The sequence below is a fragment of the Scyliorhinus torazame genome, chromosome 8 (assembly GCF_047496885.1).
Source record: "Scyliorhinus torazame isolate Kashiwa2021f chromosome 8, sScyTor2.1, whole genome shotgun sequence".
NCBI classification, from domain to species: Eukaryota; Metazoa; Chordata; class Chondrichthyes; order Carcharhiniformes; family Scyliorhinidae; genus Scyliorhinus; species Scyliorhinus torazame.
Window position 1 is genome coordinate 113693494 of NC_092714.1, and position 24983 is coordinate 113718476.

The 24983-nt window shown below is 50.6% G+C and overlaps 1 protein-coding gene across 2 annotated transcripts in view; it reads left to right on the top strand.

The window, feature by feature from the left end:
• The window catches only part of LOC140428050 (galactosylgalactosylxylosylprotein 3-beta-glucuronosyltransferase 1-like), a 185179-nt gene extending 160702 nt beyond the window's left edge, over positions 1-24477 (top strand). The window contains exons 6-7 of one of the 2 annotated variants that reach the window (XR_011948686.1): positions 16910-16957; positions 22984-24477. The gene's annotated coding sequence lies outside the window, so the exon portion shown is untranslated. The remainder of the gene's footprint in view (positions 1-16909; positions 16958-22983) is intronic. The other variant, XM_072514049.1, reaches the window with a different exon arrangement.
• The last annotated feature ends 506 nt before the right edge of the window (positions 24478-24983 follow it).

Consider the following 24983-nt stretch of genomic DNA (forward strand, 5'->3'; position numbering starts at 1 on the left):
TATACTCCAAGTGTGGCCTAACTAAGGTTCTATACAGCTGCAACATGACTTGCCAATTCTTATACTCAATGCCCCGGCCAATGAAGGCAAGCATGCCGTATGCTTTCTTGACTACCTTCTCCACCTGTGTTGCCCCTTTCAATGACCTGTGGACCTGTACTCCTAGATCTCTTTGACTTTCAATACTCTTGAGGGTTCTACCATTCACTGTATATTCCCTACCTGCATTAGACCTTCCAAAATGCATTACCTCACATTTGTCCGGATTAAACTCCATCTGCCATCCCTCTGCCCAAGTCTCCAAACAATCTAAATCCTGCTGTATCCTCTGACAGTCCTCATCGCTATCCGCAATTCCACCAACCTTTGTGTCGTCTGCAAACTTACTAATCAGACCAGTTACATTTTCCTCCAAATCATTTATATATACTACAAAGAGCAAAGGTCCCAGCACTGATCCCTGTGGAACACCACTGGTCACAGCCCTCCAATTAGAAAAGCATCCTTCCATTGCTACTCTCTGCCTTCTCTGACCTAGCCAGTTCTGTATCCACATGCCAGCTCCCCTCTGATCCCGTGTGACTTCACCTTTGATACTCGTCTACCATGAGGGACCTTGTCAAAGGCCTTACTGAAGTCCATATAGACAACATCCACTGCCCTACCTGCAGCCATCATCTTAGTGACCTCCTCGAAAAACTCTATCAAGTTAGTGAGACACAACCTCCCCTTCACAAAACCAGGCTGCCTCTCACTAATACGTCCATTTGCTTCCAAATGGGAGTAGATCCTGTCTCGAAGAATTCTCTCCAGTAATTTCCCTACCACTGAAGTAAGGCTCACCGGCCTGTAGTTCCCTGGATTAACCTTGCTACCCTTCTGAAACAGAGGAACAACATTGGCTATTCCACAGTCCTCCGGGACATCCCCTGAAAACAGTGAGAATCCAAAGATTTCTGTCAAGGCCTCAGCAATTTCCTCTCCAGCCTCCTTCAGTATTCTGGGGTAGATCCCATCAGGCCCTGGGGACTTATCTACCTTAATATTTTTTAAGACACCCAACACCTCGTCTTTTTGGATCTCAATGTGACCCAGGCTATCTACACACCCTTCTCCAGACTCAACATCTACCAATTTCTTCTCTTTGGTGAATACTGATGCAATGTATTCATTTAGTACCTCGCCCATTTCCTCTGGCTCCACGCATAGATTCCCTTGCCTATCCTTCAGTGGGCCAACCCTTTCCCTGGCTACCCTCTTGCTTTTTATGTACGTGTAATAAGCCTTGGGATTTTCCTTAACCCTATTTGCCAATTACTTTTCGTGACCCCTTCTAGCCCTCCTGACTCCTTGCTTAAGTTCCTTCCTACTTTCCTTATATTCCACGCAGGCTTCGTCTGTTCCCAGCCTTTTAGCCCTGACAAATGCCTCCTTTTTCTTTTTGACGAGGCCTACAAATCTCTCGTTATCCAAGGTTCCTGAAAATTGCCGTATTTATCCTTCTTCCTCACAGGAACATGCCGGTCCTGAATTCCTTTCAACTGACACTTGAAAGCCTCCCACATGTCAGATGTTGATTTGCCCTCAAACATCCGTCCCCAATCTATGTTCTTCAGTTCCCGCCTAATATTGTTATAATTAGCCTTCCCCCAATTTAGCACATTCATCCTAGGACCACTCTTATCCTTGTCCACCAGTACTTTAAAACTTACTGAATTGTGGTCACTGTTACCGAAATGCTCCCCTACTGAAACATCTACCACCTGGCCGGGCTCATTCCCCAATACCAGGTCCAGTACCGCCCCTTCCCTAGTTGGACTGTCCACATATTGTTTTAAGAAGCCCTCCTGGATGCTCCTTACAAACTCCGCCCCGTCTAAGACCCTGGCCCTAAGTGAATCCCACTCAATATTGAGGAAGTTGAAGTCTCCCATCACCACAACCCTGTTGTTTTTACTCTTTTCCAAAATCTGTCTACCTATCTGCTCCTCTATCTCCCGCTGGCTGTTGGGAGGCCTGTAGTAAACCCCCAACATTGTGACTGCACCCCTCTTATTCCTGATCTCTACCCATTTAGCCTCACTGCCCTCTGAGGTGTCCTCCCGCAGTACAGCTGTGATATTCTCCCTAACCAGTAGCGCAACTCCGCCACCCCTTTTACATCCCCCTCTATCCCGCCTGAAACATCTAAATCCTGGAACGTTTAGCTGCCAATCCTGCCCTTCCCTCAACCAGGTCTCTGTAATGGCAACAACATCATAGTTCCAAGTACTAATCCAAGCTCTAAGTTCATCTGCCTTACCCGTAATACTTCTTGCATTAAAACATATGCACTTCAGGCCACCAGACCCGCTATGTTCAGCAACTTCTCCCTGTCTGCTCTGCCTCAGAGCCCCACTGTTCCTATTCCCTCGTTCTCCCTCAATGCTCTCACCTTCTGACCTATTGCTCCCGTGCCCACCCCCCTGCCATACTAGTTTAAACCCTCCCGTGTGACACTAGCAAACATCGCGGCCAGGATATTTATGCCTCTCCGGTTTAGATGCAAGCCGTCCTTATATAGGTCACACCTGCCCCGGAAGAGCTCCCAGTGGTCCAGATAACGGAAACCCTCCCTCCTACACCAGCTGTTTAGCCACGTGTTTAGCTGCTCTATCTTCCTATTTCTAGCCTCACTGGCACGTGGCACAGGGAGTCATCCCGAGATTACAACCCTAGAGGTCCTGTCTTTTAACTTTCTGCCTAGCTCCCTGAACTCCTGCTGCAGGACCTCATGCCCCTTCCTGCCTATGTCGTTAGTACCAATATGTACAATGACCTCTGCCTGTTTGCCCTCCCCCTTCAGGATGCCCTCTACCCGTTCGGAGACATCCTGGACCCTGGCACCAGGGAGGCAACATACCATCCTGGAGTCTCTTTCGCGTCCACAGAAGCGCCTATCTGTGCCCCTGACTATAGAGTCCCCTATTACTATTGCTCTTCTGCGCTTTGACCCTCCCTTCTGAACATCAGAGCCAGCCGTGGTGCCACTGCTCTGGCTGGTGCTGTTTTCCCCTGATAGGCTATCCCCCCCGACAGTATCCAAAGGGGTATACCTGTTCGAGAGGGGGACAACCACAGGGGATTCCTGCACTGACTGCCTGCCCTTTCTGGTGGTCGCCCATTTCTCTGCCTGCACCTTGGGTGTGACCACATTTACATAACTGCGATCTATGACGGTTTCCACCACCTGCATGCTCCTAAGTGCATCCAATTGCTGCTCCAACCGAACCATGCGGTCTGTGAGGAGCTCCAGTTGGGTGCACTTTCTGCAGATGAAGCCATCCGGGACGCTGGAAGCCTCCCGGAGCTGCCACATCTCACAGTCAGAGCACTGCACCCCTCTAACTGACATTGCGTCAATTAATTAAAATTTTAAAAAAAAAATTTAAATATATATATTTTTTTAAATTTCAAAGTTACTGCTATCTATACTTAGTTAGTACTTAGCATGAAATAAGTTGTCTGAGCAAATTGTTCTCTGAAGTGAAATTGAGATGTTTGGGAATGATTGATAGGAAGTTGAGGTGAGGCTATACTACTGTAATTCAGGGCCTGTTCCTGTGCTGTACTTTTCTTTGTTCTTTAAGATTTTAGTTTAGTCGGGCAGTATGGTCAGCATGGGCTTGGAGGGCCGAAGGGCCTGTTCCTGTGCTGTACTTTTCTTTGTTCTTTAAGATTTTAGTTTAGTCGGGCAGTATGGTCAGCATGGGCTTGGAGGGCCGAAGGGCCTGTTCCTGTGCTGTACTTTTCTTTGTTCTTTGTTCTTTGTAGTGAAGGAACCTCTCTTCACCAGCTCATTCTAACATTGATAAATTGAAAAATGTTTCATTCACTCATCAGGTTTCCATTGCTCACCTTGAGGAATGTACAATTGAACTCACTTTTAAAATATAGATTTTAAAGAAGCTGATATTTATTTGTTTTTGAATGAATACCATTGATTAGCTGGTGTGAATAAGGTATGAAGTGCCAATAAATGCCTGTATATAAAGATTGATTGGAACATTTTATTTATTCATGGGATGTGAGCATTGCTGACAAGCCTGGCATTCCTTGTGAATAGTCAATTGCCCTTAAGAAAGTGGTGGTGAGCCAACTTCTTGAACCACTGCAGTAGGTATGCCCATGGTGCTATGAGGGAAGAACTTCTAGGATTTTGACTCAGCAACAGTGAAGGAACAGTGATGTAGTTCCAAGTCAGGATGGTGTGTGGCTTGGAGAGGAGTTTGTAGTTGTTGGTTTTCCACACATTTGCAGTCCCTGTTCATCGAGGTGGTAGAGATCAAGGATTTTGAAGGTGCTTTTGAAGGACGCAAATTGCTGCAGGTCATCATGTAGCTAGTGCACACGGCTGCCCCTGTTTGACTGTGGCAGAGGGAGTAAATGTTTGAGGTGGTGGATGGGGTACCAATCAAGCAGGATATTTTGTTGTGGTTGGTGTTGAACCTCTTGAGTGTAGTTGAAATTGCACTCATTCCAGGCATGCGGGGACACTCATCACACTCCTGACTTGTGCCTTGTAAAAGTTGGAAAGGTTTTGGGGAGTCAGGAGGTGAGATACACGCTCCTGAATTCCCAGCCTCAAATCTGCTCTTGTACCCACACTGGACTAGTCCAATTACATATCTGGCCAATAGTAAGTCCCCAGGATGTTCATGGGAGTTTCAGCGATAGTAATATCGTTGGATGACAAAAGGAGAGGGTTCTCTCCTGTTGGAGATAGCACTTTTGTGTCCCAAATACTACTTTCCACTTATCAACCCAAGCCTGAAAGCTGACCAGATCTCGTTACATTTGGACATGAACTGCTTCAGTAAAAGAATTGCGAATGGTACTGGACACTGTGCAATGATCAGTGAACATCCCCACTTCTGACCTTATGTTAGAAGGAAGGTCGTTGCTGAAGCAGCTGAATATGGTTGGGCCTAGGACACTGAGGAACATCTGCAGTGATGTCCTGGAACTGAGATAATTGGTCATCATGTCATCTGAATGTGTTTAGTGAAACATAATTCATTTCATGCAATAGCATAAATCATATCAAAACAAATTATTGTCCCAGTTACTGTTGTGGCTCTGCTGCTTTCCCAGAGAAATAAAATTGTAGTTTGTAACACTCTGGGCGCGATCCTCCGAGCCCCGCGCCGGGCCAGAGAATCGCCGCAACCGCGCCACGATGCCCCGACGACTGCGCGCGATTCTCCGAGGTGCGGGGAATCGGCGCCATTTGAGCCGGCGCGTTTCGTGCGGCCCCGGCCGCTGGAATCGGCAGGGCCTCCGATTCTTCGGCCGAGCGGCCGCTCCGACACGACAGAGTCCCGCCGGCGCCGTTCACCCCTAGTCGCTGCCGGCGGGAACTCTGCGGGAACGGTCGGGGAGCGGCCTGTGGGGGGGAGGGAGGTGGGGCTCCTTCACCGGGGGGGGCCTCCGAAGGGGTCTGACCCGCGATCGGGGCCCACAGATCGGTGGGCCGGCCTCTTCACCCCCCCCCCCCCCAGCCTATTTTCCGCCGCGGCCGGCCCCTGAACACCGACCCCATGTTGGGTCGGGGCCGGCGTGCGTAAGAAGTTCCCCACGCATGCGCAGGATGGCGCGACCCAACTGCGCATGCGCGGGTTGGCGCGGCGTAAGGAGGCTGGAGCGGCGTGAACCACTCCAGCGCCGTGCTGGCCCCTTGTGGCGGCCTGAATAGGTCGTGCCCGGGCCCTGATCGCGCCGTCGTGAAACACGGCGGTGTTCACGACGGCGCGAACACTTGGCCTCAATATCGGAGAATCGCGGCGCCCAGGTGGGTGCCAGTTATACTGTTACATTGTTGTTTCTAACACTTTTCAAATGAATTTTCGCGCCCAGATGGGTGCCAGTTACCATCATGACCAAACCAGCAGCATACTTTTAGCCAAATTTGGATTTGCACACTCCAGGACTAACACAGCAATTAAACAGTAAATTTGAGAATACATGAAGTACCTCCCACATCTCCTGTCTTCCATAAAATTGAGGAAAAATGGTATTTTACACAGGCTGAACCATGATTTACAAATAAAATGATATACAAAGGCAAAACAAAACAGGTTAAAAGTAAACTGCACAATACTTACTTGAGAGAACTGGCTCTAACCCACAAGAAATTATTGTGTACCTTTTCATTTTTAAAATTTTAAAAATTGGAATGTGGGAATCGATCAGAAATATGTCATGTACCCTACTGAGCTTCCTGGATGTTAAACCATTTATTTTGATGTACATGACAATGGCGACAATTCTTACATCCTGACAGCCAATGGAATAATGACTTGGAACTGGAACCTTCTTCATCATAGTCAACCGATTTGTTCTAAAAACAACCAGTAGAGAGAAATTAAATTTCCTTCTGCCAAAACATTCCAGTCATTAGCATTTTAAACTTGCTGACGGACCTATCAAAAGAGATTATTTTCTTGATCAACATATTTGTGGACAGCATCCTTGCCTGACTTTGTGTCTGATTTGCCACTTGGTACTTACCAAAACAACCTCCATTTTAAATCCCTACCATTTCAACCAATATAAAATTCTTATAAAATAATATATGAGCACTGCCTTGCATAAGGGAGTAATATCATGTGAATGGGGTTAACCTTCAACGGTCAGGTCTTGCTGTTGCCTGTTACAGGCCATCATGTGTTGGAAAATAAAGACTCACGATTGTGAATGAATGTATTGAGAGGAGTAATTGTATATGTATGATGCCTCACATGGTTGAAAAGCTTTGAAACGTGTCTGAGGTTTAAGTAAAGCCTGTAAAGACCCAATACGTATGTGAATGTCACTGTACAGTTAAGTGGAGCATGAAGTGTGTTGAGGTTATGATGCTGGTGATGATCTGGTGTCATTATTGAGATGGTTGTTTGTGAGATGGAATCTTAGCTTGACCACTTATGTCAAGTCAATCAACTTCCTGCAGCATAGAACCATGTCCTGGTGGTGCTCACATGTATGTGCTGCCTTTGCATTATGTAACTGTCATGGGTTTGGAAGGTGCTGCCTAAGTAACCTAGGTGAGTTTCTGCAGTGCATCTTGTAGATGATACACATTGCTGCCACTGTGCGTTGGTGGTGGAGGGAGTGAATGTGGATGGAATATCAATCAAGCAGGCTGCTTTGTCCTGGATGGTGTCAATCTTCTTGAGTGTTGTTGGAGCTGCGCTCGCCCAGACAAGTGGAGAGTATTTCATCACACTCCTGACTTGTGCCTTGTAGATGGCACTCAGGAGTGAGTCACTCGCCACAGAGTTCCTAGCCTCTGACCTGCTCTTGGAGCCACAGTATTTATATGGATGGTCCAGTTCAGTTTCTGGTCAATGGTAACTCCCAGGATTCTGATAGTGTTCAGTTCTGCGAATATCGAGGTGAGGTGGTTAGATCCTCTCTTGTTAGAGATGGTCACTTCCTGGCACTTACGTGGTGCGAATGATACTTGCCACATGTCAGCCCAAGCCTGGATATCGTCTGGGTCTTGCTGGACTTGGCCATGGACTGTTTCAGTATCTGAGGAGTCACGGTGGCACAGTGGTTAGCACTGTTGCCTCATAGCATCAGGGACCCGGGTTCGATTCCGACCTCAGGTAACTGTCTGTGTGGAGTTTGCATATTCTCCCTGTGTCCGCATGGGTTTCCTCCGGGTGCTCTGGTTTCCTCCCACAGTCCAAAGATGTGCAGGTTAGGTGGATTGGCCACGCTAAGTTGCCCTTTAGAGTTGGGATGCAGGAATAGGACAGGGGATTGGGCCTAGACAGCGTGGTTGTTCAAAGGGTCGGTGCAGACTCGATGGGCCAAATGACCTCCTTTTGCACTGTAGTGATTTTATGATTCTATAATGGTGGTGAACATTGTACAATCATCAGCGACCTTATGTTGGAAGGAAGGTTATTGATGAAGCAGCTGTAGATGGTTGGGCCCAGGACACTACTTTGTACCTCCTCCATCAGAACTTCCAGGTCGCACCAAAGAACCCGAGTGCCCTTTTGTCCAAATCCCAGGCACCTCCTTCTACATTGGTTTTTCCCCTTGCCAGCACACTCTATACCTTCACTGGAAGCAGCTGAGTGCAGACTATATGTACAGCTCCAAGACAATTGCACCTATCTGTTCTTCAAAGATAAACTGTTGTCAGTTTTTGTGCCTGTTGACACATTTAAATCAGAATAATAATCAGCTCAAATAGTATGTTATGTGCTAAACCCATTCTTCCAAAAAGAGATACCGGATTATTACAGCAGCCATTTAGGACCTGTTTTCAGCTTTTGATCAAAAAGATCCCCAGGAAAGACCCACAAGAAATGGGTTGAGAGAAAGCAAGGGCACAGAATTCAAATAACGAAGGAGGAAAGAGCAGGGAAGAAGTAAAATACTCCACTGTTCATAAGTATGGTTATAGGAAATGGATTGTGTACCTGTTAACTGTTAATGAATAACTGTGGGAAGTCTAGATCACATTACTCATTATTCTGTAACTTCAAGTACATTTAACTGTGGTAATAGATGCCCTTCAGTTTAATCTTCCTTTCTGAATTTGAATTGATTTGCAACGGAAAAACCAAAGTAGCAGGAAAACCACACTGATACTGTGTCTGAAATTAACATTCCTAGTGGCGTAGTAGTGCAATAGGGGACAATAGGGTGGCACAGTGGTTAGCACTGCTGCCTCACAGTGCCAGGGACCCAGGTTCAATTCCGTCCTTGGGTGATTGTGTGGAGTTTAAACTTTTTCCCCGTATCTGCATTTCCTCCGGGTGCTCCGGTTTCCTCCCACAGTCCAAAGATATGCAGGTTAGGTGGATTTGCCATGGTAAATTGTCCCTTAGTGTCCAGGGGTGTACAGGTTAAGTGGGGTTAAGGGATTGCAAGGCTAGGGTGGGAGCAGGTGCAGACCCGAATGGGCCGAATAGCCTTCTTCTGCACTGCAGGGATTCGATGATACCCCCAAGTTCACATCATGCAAATTCTCAATTTCAACAGCAATAAGAATGCCCATACTGTTGCGAGTGCCACTCTCTGCTGCTGGTGCACTGAAGCTGCCAATGACAATTCAACCACCTTCTAGTTATCATTCCAACTTGAGTATCTTTGGCTTCCACTGCTCATTTCAGAAGAGCACTACAACTGAAATCAGTTCCCTCACCTCTGGTCCATCACTGTTATATAGAGCTTTAGTGAAGCCATACCTGGAGTACAGTGCGCAGTTTGGATCACCATGGGTTGAATATTACAGTGGTGTGGTTTGTTGTTGCGGAGATGAAAGCTTGCAGGCTTGCACCCACAGCAAACAACCTTTTGATGTATTATGGACAACCTAAACAAAAGCCGAGTGGGACGTCATGTCCTCTCTGGTGAGGAGGTTTCATCCTCAGGGGCTGCCAAACAATCAAATTGATCAGAACTTCCAGCAGTCCTGACAGTGCCAAGAGCCCATTAATGGGTGCTGCAACAGGAAACAAGAAGAAACTCCGGAAACAGGTAACTCCACTGACTTGGCCAGGGTGGGTTAGGACAGGTTGGGGGGTGGAGTTTGTTGGTTGTGGCAGGCAGGTAGGAAGACAGGGGGTTTCTATATTAGTGAATCACACCGAACAGTCCCTGAAGATAGAATTCCCCCACCTTCTTTCCTGCCCTTTGAAGAAGTTATTTGCCCATTCCCCAGGCCAAAGGTTTTCTTGCATACGAAGCGTAATATCAGGGTCATATCTTGGTAATAAGCCTAACGGTAAAGTTGCCATCGTCCCAGATGAACATAAGCTCCCCTTTGAGGGGGAGAGCTGACTGGTGGTGGATTAACCTGAGGGGCAAGGTTGAGAAGGTGCAGCCTTCATGAATAACCTCAGCCTGTACGGGAATTGAACTCACACTGCTGACCTTGCTCTGCATCACAAACATCTGTCCAGCTAACTGAGCTAAACTCCCAATTAATTGACTCTTGATTGCCTATGTAAATATGGCAGATGGGTTGCTGATTTCGGCATCCACCCACCCTCTATGTTATGGAGGTGAGCTTATAGTGGGTGTTAAGGTAGTGGGGTGGGCACTTACCCTATATTATGTGGCCCTCCTTCCCCACAAAAAATATACTTGACGGTTGCATGTAGAGTGCAGCCCCATATTTAACGAAGAATAAACTTGCACTGTACTGCCAATGTTCACTTGATTGGTCTCGGGTGAGAGGGTTGGCCTATAATGAGAGGCTGAATATATTAGGCCTATATTCTCTGGGGTTTAGAAGGAACAAAGGTGCTCTGAAGGGGCTTGACAGGAGAGGTTGTCACTGGCTGGGGAGTCTAGAACACACGGCACAGTCTCAGAATAAGGAGTTAATGTTGAGGACTGAGTTGAGGAAATATTTCTTCACTCTAAAAGAATTGTGAATCTTTGGAATTCTCGACCCAGTGGCTTGTGGATGCTTCGTCATTGATATATTTAAGGCTGAAACAGAAGGGGTGATCGAATGGCCACACTGCACAGCATGCCGTGACACAGAGTGGCCGATAGAAGCCGGGAGACCCCGCTCCCGGGATCTACCCAGCTCGCAACACCTCACGAGATCTAATGTGACCTCGCAAAATGTTGCGCTGTCAATCCCGCCCACTTTTAGGCAAATCTGCATATTAGAGCGAGACAGCTAGTCTCACTTTAATGTGCAGTTTCCCGAGGTACCTGAGGCGTGGGGATCTATCCCCTTCACTTCAAAGACCTTGGGTGAGTGCCGTTTAGGATGGGTCTCCACAAATGGGGACCAGATGGAATGGTACTTGTGGGGATTTCCCAGGGGATCAGAGGCCCCCAGCTGCATGCCTTTCGGGCAGGGTGGTGCCAGCCTGGTATCCTGACAGTGTCACCTGGGTCCAGCCTGGTACTGCCATGGTGCCCAGGTAGCACTGCCAGCTGGCAGGGGACTGCCAGGGTGTGAGGTTGACATTGCCAAGCTGGTATTTTTGGCACGGTGGTGATTAGTCTGGGGGTGCCCTACACCGTTGTGGGGAGGTTGGGGATTGCTTTGCGGGTTCCAGAGATCAGGATATCATCTAAAAATGGTGTCCTGATCTCTTGTTACACTGAGGAGCACCGGCGAGCGGAGCTCCTCAATGCACAAAATGTGGCTATGTGCAGCCTTGACTGTGTGTGCCCTGCTGAGGTCCCGTATCTAACCGGGGTGAGCGCTGGGAAACACGAGGCTAAACATGTTCGCTATGGGACTTTGTTCCTATTTTGTTAAATCCCGCCTAGAGACTTTTATTGTCTCGCAGGAAATTAACAGATATAGGGCCCGATTCTCCGGAAAAATTACCAAGCGAGAGGGAATTACCGTATGTTTCCCGGCGCTCGGTCCAGTGAAACCAGCAACGCAATTCAACATTAATTGGTCCATTTAACGAGGCCCCACGGGCATCTCGCCGCAAATAATGCCTCACCAGTCGATTGGCCGGGACCGCATTCGCCAGCCCCCCACTAACAAGGTCGAGCAGTACTTAAGCAGCACTTTCTCAGCCAACCCCAGCCAGCTCGCAACAATGGCACTGAGGAGACCAGCCCCAAGATTCGGGGAGCTGACCTGCGGAGGCTCCTGGGCATGGTAGAGGCCAGGAGGGATGCCCTGTTCCCCTGGGGGTCCTGGAGAATGAGCCACAAGGCAGCCAGTGCTGCCTGGGATGAGGTGGCAATGGTTGTTAGTTCCAGAAGTGTGACCAGGACTGCCCAGCAGTGCAGGAAGAAGGTCAACGACCTACACCGGGCAGCACGAGTGAGTAGACACCAAACCCCCCCCCCCCCCACCCGTCCCCAAGAGAGCATCCATCCTCGAGCTCTCCAAGTGACCCCAGCCCTCTCGCCCCCTTCCCCCAACCCCGCCTTCATCCCCCTCTCCCACCACTGAACCACGTGTGTGGCTAACGATGCCCCCTCTGTGTCTCCTCAGGAAAAGCTCACCCACAATCGGTGGAAGAGGGCCAAGACTGGCAGTGGGGTGCCAGACTTGAGAATCCTCACCCCTTTCAAGGAGCAAGCCCTGGAGGTGACTGGGGTGACAGAGGACAGATCAGTCACCCACGTGGAGGCTGGCGGATGCCACAGAGGTGAGGAACAACCGGGCTCCACCTGGACGACCTGTCAAATGTGAGTACTGCTTGCCTTACTGACTGGCCCATCTCTCCCACTGATCACTTTCCTGCAGGTCCTCCTGCCGAAGGTGCCGGCCCATCCTAGGTGGACCCTCTCCTGCCTCTGAGGATACCACCTCGGTGGATGCCACCATGGTCGCGCAACATCTGTCATCCTCATCCTCCACCAGCGCAGATACACGCACCTTGGTGGGATATGTTTGTGGTCAGGCCTCTGGGGCACAACTTGCTGAACACCACACTGCTGATGATGTACATCACATGGAGGCAGGAACTCCCAGGTGAGACAGCAGTTAGAGGTCTGCTGGATCCCAAGACCCAACTGGGTCCCAGCCTGATGCTGAGTCTCTGGTACAGGGTTACCCAGAGCTGATGGAGATGTTAGGGTGCGGCTGGGACATTCAGAGGGAGATTTCAGTGTCACTTCAGCAGATCCATAGCTGAATAGAGAAGTCCCAGAGGCTACGTGCGCAGGAGATGGCGCCGGCAATGAGTGGTACCGAGGCCAACACTGATAGGATGCTGACCGCAGTGGCGAGCTTGGTGCATGACGTCGGCACCAATGAGTGAAGGTGTCCAAGGCATCACGGAGTCAGTGACAGCGGCGGGTCCCCCACACCCTGTCGAGTACTGGGGTGGCTAGCCCAGCACCCTCGGGCTCTTGGCCTGTGAGCAAAGAAGGCTACTCACCTCCTCGGCTCCCCACAGAAGCCCTTCCGCCAGGTTCACATTTTTCAAAAGGAGCACTAATCCGCATCAGTTTGAGCACTTGCTGGTGAGGCCGAGGAATGACAGGAGACCGTTGGATATGGGGTGGTGGCTCTCGTTAGTTGCATGAAAATGGGTCTTAAGTGGTGATAATTGGTTTCTCGCCACTCTACGGCGAGATCCTGATTTCCCTGCGGGAGCGGGCCGGTTGCATCGCAAACTGTTTGGCGCTTGGAGCGGATCTTGTTTTTGGCCTCTGCCGCTATTCACCGGCCTCGTTACGCTTGAGCGGGAGCGCAATGAGACTGGAGAATCGCGCCCATAGGGACTGGTCCCAGAAGTGGAATTGAAGCCAAAGATCAGCCATGATCGTATTGAATAGCAGAGCAGGCTCAATGGGCCGTCGGGTTAACTGTTCTTATTCCTTATGTTCTTATGTTCCTTCATTTTGGTTTATTAAAAGACTCTTGTGCTTTCTGGGTCCCATAACAGCAAGCTATAGGTTGGACAGCAAGTTTGTGTTATGTTTACATATTAAAAATGAAAATGTTTTACCGAGATTACGTGCTGCAATTTTGCTTTAACTTCATTGTGATTGCTTTGTGAACAGCCAGCAGTAGTTCCTTTGAATTCACGCTTAATTCCCAGTGTAGCTGTAAAATGGGAAATAAGCTTTCACTGGCTTCTTTGCACTGCCTGCAGCCCTATTTTTAACGCCCTTGTTTATAAGAAACGCGTAAATTCTTTAAGAACTATGTAAGGTGTCAGGAAAAACTGAAGAGCCAATTCAGCTCCAGCCTCATCGTAGGAACTGGGGCGGGGAAGTGAAATTTCCCTTCTGTCATCTGTAAGTTAAACTCAATGGAAACACTTGAGTCCAACAGCTGAAAAGATGCCAAGCTGTGCTACCCATCACCCCACACTCGCCTGCCTGACACTTACCCTTTGTTGTATTTTTTGTGGCTATTACTCTTGGCAGATGTTTGATGTATGTATTTTAAACTCTGACTTTGGGCAACAAAATAGACTAAACTGACCTTTTTGACTGTGAAATACCCTGTAGCTTTAACATCAACAAATACCCATTCGAAAAAGTCCAAGGTTGAATAAAACCTGGTGTAAGTTAGTGGATGGTTCAACATGCAGTAATTGAATCCGAAATAAATATATATTAACTGGATACTTCCAAAAGAATGTCCCAATTGGCCAGATCCTTATCACTGTCAGGGGATGAGCTCAGAAATATGAGGCTCTCCTGGGGCAGCAACGACTTTAAAGTATTACTGCAAATACTCTCAGAGACTGATGATTTGGGATATTGCTGCGTGGATTTGTCAACTAAAAGTTTATTGTAATACAGTGGCTATGTTATTGGGCTTGTAATCCACAGGGGGCCGGTTTAGCTCAGTTTTTTTGGACATCAGGGGCGAAATTCTCCCCCAACGGCGCGATGTCCGCCGACTGGCGCCTAAAACGGCGCCAATCAGACGGGCATCGCGCCGCCCCAAAGGTGCGGAATGCTCCGCATCTTTGGGGGCCAAGCCCCAACATTGAGGGGCTAGGCCGACGCCGGAGGGATTTCTGCCCCGCCAGCTGGCGGAAATGGCATTTGTTGCCCCGCCAGCTGGCGCGGAAATGACATCTCCGGGCGGCGCATGCGCGGGAGCGTCAGCGTCGCTGACAGTTTCCCGCGCATGCGCAGTGGGGAGAGTCACTTCCGCCTCCGCCATGGTGGAGGCCGTTGCGGAGGCGGAAGGGAAAGAGTGCCCCCACGGCACAGGCCCACCCGCGGATCGGTGGGCCCCGATCGCGGGCCAGGCCACCGTGGGGGCATCCCCGGGGTCAGATCGCCCCGCGCCCACCCCCAGGACCCCGGAGCCCGCCCACGCCGCCTTGTCCCGCCGGTAAATACCTACTTTAATTTACGCCGGCGGGACAGGCAATTTCTTGGCGGGACTTCGGCCCATTCGGGCCGGAGGATTGAGTGGGGGGGCCCGCCAACCGGCACGGCCCAATTCCCGCCCCCGCCCAATCTCCGGTACCGGAGACTTTGGCGGGGGCGGGATTCACGGCGGCCAACGGCCATTCTCCGACCCGGCGGGGGGTCGGAGAATGACGCCCTTGGTTTGTGATGCGGAGAACGGCCAACAACGTTGGTTCAATTCCCGTATTAGTTGAGGTTATTCCCAACTTTGTCCCTCGCCTGTGGTGTGGTGATTCTCAGGTTAAATCACCACCGGTCAGCTCTCTCCTCAAATGGGAAAGCAGCCTATGGTCACCTGGGACTATGGCAACTTCACTTTAATCCATAGGTGGTGTATCAAACTACTGCAGTGGTTCAAGAAGTGGGGGCAATACCACCATGATCTCAGGGCAATGAGGGATGGGAAATAAATGTGATGACCAAATGTTGAATATTAAAAGATATACAGTGTTACACCTACTTTGCTACTACAGCAACAAATAAAGGGCAATATTTCCCTCTCCCTCTTTTGAATTCAGTTAAGGTGCAGCACCACTGGTGTCAGCAGCTGTCCAGTACCTCACCCACCCATTTTCCACATATGAACCCAGACAATTAATGTACTATTTCCCTAAGGTGTTGTTAAAGAAAATCTCAATTCCGTCTTTACCCAGGGGGCACGTTAGCACAGTGGTTAGCACTGTTACTTCACAGGTTCCCAGGGTCCCAGGTTCGATTCCCGCTTGGGTCACTGTGCGGAGTCTGCACGTTCTCTCAGTGTCTGCAAGGGTTTCCTCCGGGTGCTCCGGTTTCCTCACACACGTCCCAATAGATGTGCTTATTTCAAAATTACTCGGTACTGATTTAGGGCATGGTCTAACATTGTTTCTCTGGGAGCAAGTTAATGGCCGTGTTTCGCTTGAATGAGAGCACAACCGGGCTGTTAGATCACAGGAGAGGCCAAAACCGAGAACCGCACAGTGCCCCGATTGGTTTGTGATCTATCCAGTCCACTCCCATTGGCGAAATATGAATCCCATCATGGCAACGTGATAAACCAAGAATTTAAAAAAAAATAATCTTTATTAGTGTCACAAGTAGGCTTACATTAACACTGCAATGAAGTTACTGTTAAAATCCCCTAGTCGCCACTCTCAGGCGCCTGTTCGGGTACACAGAGAGAGAATTCAGAATGTCCAATTCACTTAACAGCGCGTCTTTCGGGACGTGTGAGAGGAAACCGGAGCACCCGGACGAAACCACACAGAAACGGGGAGAACGTGCAGATTCCATACAGACAGTGACCAAGTCGGGAATCAAATCTGGGACCCTGGAGCTGTGAAGCAACAGTGCTAACCACTGTGCTACCGCGCCGCCCATAGCCTACTGCACCTGGTATTCCCTGGCGGTCTCCCATCCAAGTACTAACCAGGCCTGATTCTGTTTAGCTTCCGAGATCAACACTTAAGGCCAATCTCCATTCAATTAACAGGAACAACCCCCAACCTAATGGCCTCCCATGATCTAACTGCCTCTCCAGCAAGTGGTCATGCAGGGGCCGATTAGTACACATTTTAAAAATGTGAAGCTGGTGGTGTTGTGTTATGCTTCTTCATGTAGCATAAGCTGCTTCCTTGATGTATGCTCTGACAAAGGAAGGTTCAAACTTGGAGACAGGTTTAACCATTTATTGAACAGTTAACAATTCTCCTACTTGAGTTCGACTCTCCTGCTAATCTTGCTATAGTAACTCAGTCTAACTAACCAGTCTGCTCTCAGCCATGTGGTGGGTGTGATGCTTCCGATCTGCCCCTGTCCTTCTCTCTGAGTGTCGCCTGTGGAAAGAGGAAGAGCATGTGTGTCTTGTCCTTCTTTATGGGTTGCCCCCTTGTAGTAGTGTCACCTCTGGGTGTCTTGATTGCCCATTGGTCGTGTCCTATTCTGTGTGTTCATTAGCTGTATGTCTGCATGTCATGACGTCTCTGGTGCTCCCTCTAGTGTTTACTTAGTCTTAGTGTATTTACATTAACCCCTTGTGTATTTACAGTGATGCATATCACCACAGGTGGAATGGCTGCTGCAGGGATCCGAGGGGGTGAGTGGCCATCTTCGCTGCCAAGCAATGAGTCGGGGCTCACTGGGGTTGCTGCCCCCATGCTCCAGTGGGGGAGGGAGGGGCTGGGGGGCGGCCGTGGGGAAACCCCTATGGGCAGCAGCCTCGGTCGGGGGGGGGGGGGGGCATCATCAGTGAGGGTGGGGGTCGCCCCTGGGCATTGGGGGTCTCAGCGCCAGCGGGTCCGTCAGGCCACACGCTGGGTCATGTGTACTCGTTACAGGGACGACCCCAGCCTTTTCCTGCCTGTCCCAGTGACCACCCATAACTCCCACTGACTGTGGAGGCTTCTGGCCGTGTGGCTAAAGGCAATTACTAATCTGGAATTGGCAATCATGGTAAAGTGAGCACTGAACAACTCCCAGAGGTTCCCCATGGGTAGACGTGACCTGTAGCATGTGGGGGTTATTGCGTTGCATCCCAATCAGACTGTGATGCCTTGACACTGTGCCTGAGCACTGCAGGAAGCAACACCATGGACGCAGCAGCCAATATCTGAACACCCAAAAGCTGGGAACCAGCAGCGGGGACGTTTCAGTGACCAGAGGGCGTAGCTCCTCAGTGCACAAAACAGGCTATGTGCAGCCTCGGCCGTGCATTCCCTGCTGAGGCCCCGTATCTAACGCGAGTGCCGTTTGATAGCGTTGTTTTTCCTGGTGCTGCGAATGCCAGGAAACACGCGGCTAAACATGCTCGCTATGGGACATGGTTCCCATTTGGTTAAATCGCGCTCTTAGTCATTTTTTGGGGCCTTGGGGAGTTTCAAAGTGGAGGGCTCCCACCCTGACCACTCAGGGACCTGCTCTGATGGCCCAGGACCACGCTCCCCCCCCCCCATATTCGTGTGGACCAGCAGTAAACTGCACCCACCTGGGGTCTTCCTGGGGAGGCCGGTAGATGGCGGGTGCCCGATAGATCCTGATCAGTCCACCTAAGTGGGTAAACCTGATCGGGACAGATCTGGGTAGATTTCGCGAGGCGTACTGTCTATCAGTAAGCCCACTAGAGGCCTCTCCTGCCATTGACCGACCGCGACGCACTTCTGTTCGGGCTGATTCGGGCAGGTAGATTGCGCCCTCAGTGTCTCAAAACCAACAACCTCGGGACCCAGGCCATGCTGCATTTGAGATCTTGCTAGATTTTAGGTCAGGCAGTTCAGGCCGTGGTCAGTTTAGGTCAAGCTGTGGTGATCCACTGTAATAGGAGATGTAAGGTAGGACCTGCACTACAGGTTCGCCCGGTAGCTCCTGCCGGCTGGTTTTGCCCAGGGAGAACTGTATAAATATGCATGACCTCCAGTGCCCTGCCATTTCGCCAGCTGCAGCAGGAGGCCACACATCTGACTGTAATAAAGCCACAGTTGTACCCAACTTTAGTCTTTGTGCAATTGATCGTGCATCAATTTATTACAGTCAGATTTTCCACAGAATGGATATCCGAATTAAGCCCGATCGCCTGCAGCTGGATCCTCACTCGCCCGACGCCAGGAAAGACTTTACTCACTGGCTAGCATGTTTCGAGGCATACGTCAACGCGCGGACCCCGTGCCAACGGAGGCTCAGAAGATAAACGTCCTGTACTCCAGACTGAGCTCCAGCGTGTTCCCGTTGATCCAAGACGCCACGACTTACACAAAAACAATGGAACTCCTCAAAGAACACTAATCGCAGAAGGCGAACACGCTCTTCGCCAGGCATGTACTTGCCACCCGCTCGCAACTAACTGGTGAGTCCATCGAAGACTTCCGGCAGGCCCTAATTGCACTCATCCGGGACTGTGACTGTCAGGCCGTCACGGCCGCCGAACACACAAATCTCCTCATACGCGATGCCTTCGTGACGGGGATTGCGCAGGACCGCATACGAGAACGATTGCTTGAAGGGTCCACGCTCGAACTGGCGGAGACGAAAACCTTGGCGCTCTCCATGACGGTCGCATCCCGTAACGTACAATCGTACCCCTTCCGCCGCGCTGCCCACCCTTCTACCCCTTCTTACCCCTCCTGGACCCCGCCGACGACCTCTTCAGCCGGGGCCCTGCCTTCCCAATACGCCTGCGCCGCACGCCGATCTGCGCACCCCGGGGGTCCCCGCTGCTACTTCTGAGGTCAGCAGAAGCATCCCCGCCAATACTGTCCGGCCCGCACTGCAGTTTGTAAAGCCTTCAGTAAAAAGGGCCACTTCGCGGCTGTGTGCCAGGCCCGCGCAGTCGCTGTGATTGCGCCCGCTATCGCCCCCTCCCTCACGCCAGACGCACAATGGGAGCTGCCATCTTCTCCTCCCGGGTCCATGTGCGACCAATGGGTGCCGCCACCTTGTCCCGACCCCGCAATGTGCACACCATGGGGGTCGCCACCTTGTCCCGACCCCGCAATGTGCGCAAACCATGGGCGCCACCATCTTGTTCCCCACAGGGTCGCCGGACATCCCAACATCGGAACCGCACATGCTCGCCACCCTAAGCATCCGATAGCTACCCGCAGCTCGCTTCGATGACGCTGGACCAATCTCGCCCGCACAACCTGGCCACCGCGTCGACGACGGTTAAAATCAACGGCCACGCGACCTCGTGCCTGCTGGACTCCGGGAGCACCGAAAGCTTCGTTCACCCAGATACAGTAAGGCGCTGCTCCCTCGCGGTCAACCCTGCCAATCAAGGGATCTCCCTAGCCTCCGGATCCCACTCCGTCCCAATCCAAGGCTTTTGTGCAGTCACCCTCACGGTCCAGGGCGTAGAATTTAGTAACTTCCGCCTCAATGTCCTTCCTAATATCTGCGCTGCACTCCTGTTGGGCCTGAACTTCCAGGGCAACCTCCAGTGCCTCACCCTCAAATTCGGCAGGCCCTTACCCCCCCTTACCGTTTGCGGCCTCGCGACCCTCAAGGTTGATCCCCCCTCCCTTTTTGCCAATCTAACTGCAGATTGCAAGCCCGTTGCCACTAGGAGCAGACGGTACAGCACCCAGGACAAGACCTTCATCAGGTCCGAAGTCCAGCGGCTGCTTAAGGAGGGTATTATCGAGGCCAGCAACAGCCCCTGGAGAGCCCAAGTGGTAGTGGTTACTGGGGAGAAACATAGGATGGTCGTGGACTACAGCCAGACCATCAATTGGTACATGCAGCTCGACGCGTACCCCCTCCCACGCATCTCTGATATGGTCAATCAGATTGCACAGTACCGGGCCTTCTCAACAATTGACCTGAAACCCGTCTACTACCAGCTCCCCATCCGGAAGCCGGACCGGCCATACACTGCCTTCGAGGCGGACGGTCGCCTCTACCACTTCCTTAGGGTCCCTTTCGGTGTCACAAATGGGGTCTCGGTCTTCCAAAGAGAGATGGACCGAATGGTCGACCAGTACGGTTTGCGGGCCACCTTTCCGTACTTAAATAATATCACCATCGGCGGCCATGACCAGCAGGACCACGATGCCAACCTCGATAAATTCCTCCGCACTGCCACTCTTCTCAACCTGACCTATAACAAAGAGAAGTGTGTGTTCAGCACGACCCGTTTAGCCATTCTCGGCTATATAGTCCGAAACGGACTTCTCGGGCCCGATCCCGACCGCATGCGCCCCCTCATGGAACTTCCCCTCCCCCATTGCCCCAAGGCCCTCAAACGCTGCCTGGGGTTCTTTTCCTACTACACTCAGTGGGTCCCAAACTATGCGGACAAGGCCCGCTCACTCATCCAGTCCACCCAATTCCCCCTCGCGGCCGAGGCACAACACACTTTCGTCCGCATCAGAGCAGACATCGCCAAGGCCGGGTTGCGCGCAGTGGATGAGTCACTGCCTTTCCAAGTAGAAAGCGACGCTTCAGACGTCGCCCTTGCCGCCACTCTAAACCAGGCAGGCAGACCCGTGGCATTCTTTTCCCACACCCTTCATGCCTCTGAAATTCAACACTCATCCGTCGAAAAGGAGGCCCAAGCTATCGTTGACGTTGTGTGGTATTGGAGGCATTACCTGGCCGGTAAGAGGTTCACTCTCCTTACGGACCAACGTTCGGTAGCCTTCATGTTCAATAACACACAGCGGGGCAAGATCAAAAATGATAAAATCTTGCAGTGGAGAATCGAACTCTCCACCTATAATTACGAGATCTTGTATCGCCCCGGTAAACTCAACGAGCCCCCAGACGCCCTCTCCCGAGGTACATGTGCCAGCGCACAAGTGGACCAACTCCGGGCCCTACATGACAGCCTTTGTCACCCAGGGGTCACTCGATTGCACCATCTGGTCAAAGTTCGCAATCTGCCCTACTCCGTCGAGGAAGTAAGGACAGTCACCAGGGACTGCCAGGTCTGTGCGGAGTGCAAGCCGCACTTCTACTGGCCGGACCATGCGCGCCTGGTGAAGGCTTCCCACCCCTTTGAACGCCTCAGTGTGGATTTCAAAGGGCCCCTCCCCTCCACCACTGTAACACGTACATTCCCAGTGTGGTCGAGGAGTACTCCAGATTCCCCTTCGCCATCCCATGCCCCGATATGACGTCTGCCACCGTCATCAAGGCCCTCAGCACCATCTTCGCCCTGTTCGGTTTCCACAGTGACAGGGGATCCTCATTCATGAGCGTTGAGCTGCGTCAGTTCCTGCTCAGCAGGGGTATAGCCTCCAGCAGGACGACCAGCTACAACCCCCGGGGAAACGGGCAAGTAGAACGGGAGAATGGGACGGTTTGGAGGGCCGTCCAGCTGGCCCTACGGTCCAGGAACCTCCCAGCCTCTCGCTGTCAGGAGGTCCTCCCTGACGCTCTACACTCCATCCGGTCACTATTGTGCACCGCCACTAATAACACACCCCATGAACGTATTTTCACCTTCCCCAGGAAGTCCACATCCGGGGTGTCGCTCCCGACTTGGGTCGCTGGTCCAGGATCGGTCCTTCTCCGTAGGCATGTCCGACTCCACAAGGCAGACCCCTTGGTGGACAGGGTTCGCCTGCTCCACGCCAACCCTCAATATGCCTACGTTGAGTTCCCCGATGGCCGCCAAGATACTGTCTCACTCAGGGACCTGGCACCGTCATGTTCCAACCAAACACCCCCCCCCCCCCACCTCCCACCGCGCCGCTAATATTGACCCCACCAGACTACTCCCTCCCCCTCCCCTTTTCTGCACAAGAGGACGAAGAGGACTTCTGCATGCTCCCGGAGTTCCCCGATGACTGGCCAGCATCAGCACCGCCATCGCTGCCACCTCCACCACCGCCAGCACCGACTTCGCCGCCACCATTACGCCGCTCCCAACGAAGCACCAAAGCACCAGACCGGCTGAACCTTTGACGGACTCCGGACCGTCAACATGGACTTTTCTTTCCCTACCACTGTACGGAATTGCACTAATTGTATATATTCACGTCACCCCCGCCGGACTCATTTTTAACAGGGGGTGAATGTGGTGATCCACTGTAAAAGGAGATGTAAGGTAGGACCTGCACTACAGGTTTGCCGGTAGCTTCTGCCGGCTGGCTCCACCCAGGGAGAACTGTATAAATATGCATGACCTCCAGTGCCCTGCCATTTCGCCAGCTGCAGCAGGAGGCCACACATCTGACTGTAATAAAGCCACAGTTGTACCCAACTTTAGTCTTTATGCAATTGATCATGCATCACAAGCCAGTTTGTGTTGAGTCAAGAGTGGCTTGGAGCCAAGAGCATGGAATTTGATCGCTGTTCTGGTTGGGGTGGACTCAGGAACTGCCTCCTTGCCCTGCCTGTGGTGATTGTAGCACTGCTTTCGAGCAGTGAACTGAAGAAGATTGCTCCTGCCACAGGTCATGTTTTACTGTATTATAGTCAATGCCTGATCATTTGTACAGGTATTTGACCCAGGAAAGTTTGAATTAAGCAACATAAAACTAAAATTAAAACAAAATTAGAGCTCAAACCATGATTGATAGATCAGATGAGTTGAATTTAGTAATTTTGAAGAGAAATGGACTGAAGACACTTCCCTAGAACCTTCTATCTGTTAATCGATGTCTTTCTACAAATTGTTTTTAGGTATCTTGTGAAGATTCTCTGCCAACTGACAGATGCCGTAATAAAGTTTCAAGCCAAGCTACCCTTCTTTATACAGTATTCTTTTAAAAAATTAACCTGTCCTACTAGGCAACTCTGCATTTTCCTTTAAATTATTAATAGTGTGCAGGAGATTGTTGTCAGCCTTTTCCATGGTCGACTTTTTCTTCAAAATTGAACACTGGACACCAGTTTGTCAAGAATGGAATGTTCTTCCCAAGATTTGAAACCCGGCCTCCAGGCTGCAGGCGTGCCTGTTTTGAACCTTATTCCAGGAGGAGGGAGTCCAATATTTTTTGTCGTTGAAATTCGATTACGCACAATCCACAATCAGTTATTTTGTGATATATTACCATTCAGAATGTCGCTCTATTTTGTCCTGCGAGATTGTATCATTTGGGCTGACAGATCTCGCTCAGCCCTTCACCACAAGTTGGCATCAAAAATAATTAAACTGACAGCTCAGTGGAAAGAAAAGCAAACTTCAAAGTCGCTTTGAGTCAAATAATGTTCAGCTGTCCAGCTAATAATTACATCATTGCTGCTCAATTGTAGGCACATTGTGCTAAAAAGGACAGAATTGCTTTCAATGTATTGAGTAATAATGTACTGCTATCAATCAGAGTATCAACTGTCTTTGACATATTGCCTGTCAATTTTAAGAGTGGAAGCATTATGTCCATGAGGAGACATGAATTTTAATGCACCGATTTTGTTGAGATTTTGCTACTCATATGCAGTAAATTTTATTAGTCGCAGTAATTATACAATGAAAGGCATTGAAAAGGCAGAGGAAGACTTAGTCAAGGACTTGTAGCCTTGTCATTTTTAATGGATTGGAAATGTCATGAAGCAATCAAGAAAGGAAAGAGAATGGAATATACAGCCAAGGCAGTAGAATGCAAGTCTCAGCAAATTACACAAAGCACTGGCCACACTGGGTGGAATTCTCCCATGCCCCTGCTGGTAGGGTCAAAGGCTTGAGGGGGAGAATTTAGTGGGAGGCGCAAAAATCAATTTCATGCCAGCATGAATTTACAGCAGGATCTTCCGATGGTGTCACCATGGTCGATCAGGTATTCCACTAGTGGCCAGCGTGAAACCGATTTGGATCCTGCTAATGAGAAACAAACGAAGGCCCAATGAGAAGCGTCTCCCCCCGCGCCCAGTTCTCTGTTATGCCAGTGGGAAAATGCACCAGTCCCGAACATTTCTGGACCAATGTGGCATGTAAAAGTCGGGATTTACCTTTAGCGCTTTGCCCACATCAAGGACCCCTGAGGAGAAGATGGTGCAGAAGGAGCTACCGGACCCTGGAGAAACACATAATGCATTGCATGGTGTGTGGATCTTCATGCATTTTGCACCATTGCGAAGCAGTTCTTGGAAAGTGGGATTGCTCCACAAAGCAGTTTTGGCTTCACCGGTATCCAACCTGCTTCAGACAATCGTGGTCATCTCCAAGCGTTGGTAAACATGGGGCAAAGGTAGGGGGGGGGGAGGAAGGTGTGCGTGGGAGAGGAAGGTTTGGGGGAGGGGCTGGTAAAGATGGGGGGGGGTGAAGCTGGGGGGTATGGAGGAGTCATGGGGGTGAGGCTGGGAGGGGGCATGAAGGTGTCAGGAGGGTGAAACTGAGTGGGGAGGAAACTTGTTGGGGAAAGGTTTCGGGGGAGAAAGGGTAACAAGGGAGACGAATGCAAGTGGGGAGGTAGGTGTAAGGGAGGGGATTTGGAGGGGGAAGGAGTAAGGGGGGAGGCAAGAGTAAGGGAAGATTATCATAGAATTTACAGTGCAGAAGGAGGCCATTCGGCCCATCGAGTCTGCACCGGCTCTTGGAAAGAGCACCCTCCCCAAGGTCAACACCTCCACCCTATCCCCATAACCCAGTAACCCCACCCAACACTAAGGGCAATTTTGGACACTAAGGGCAATTTATCATGGCCAATCCACCTAACCTGCACATCTTTGGACTGTGGGAGGAA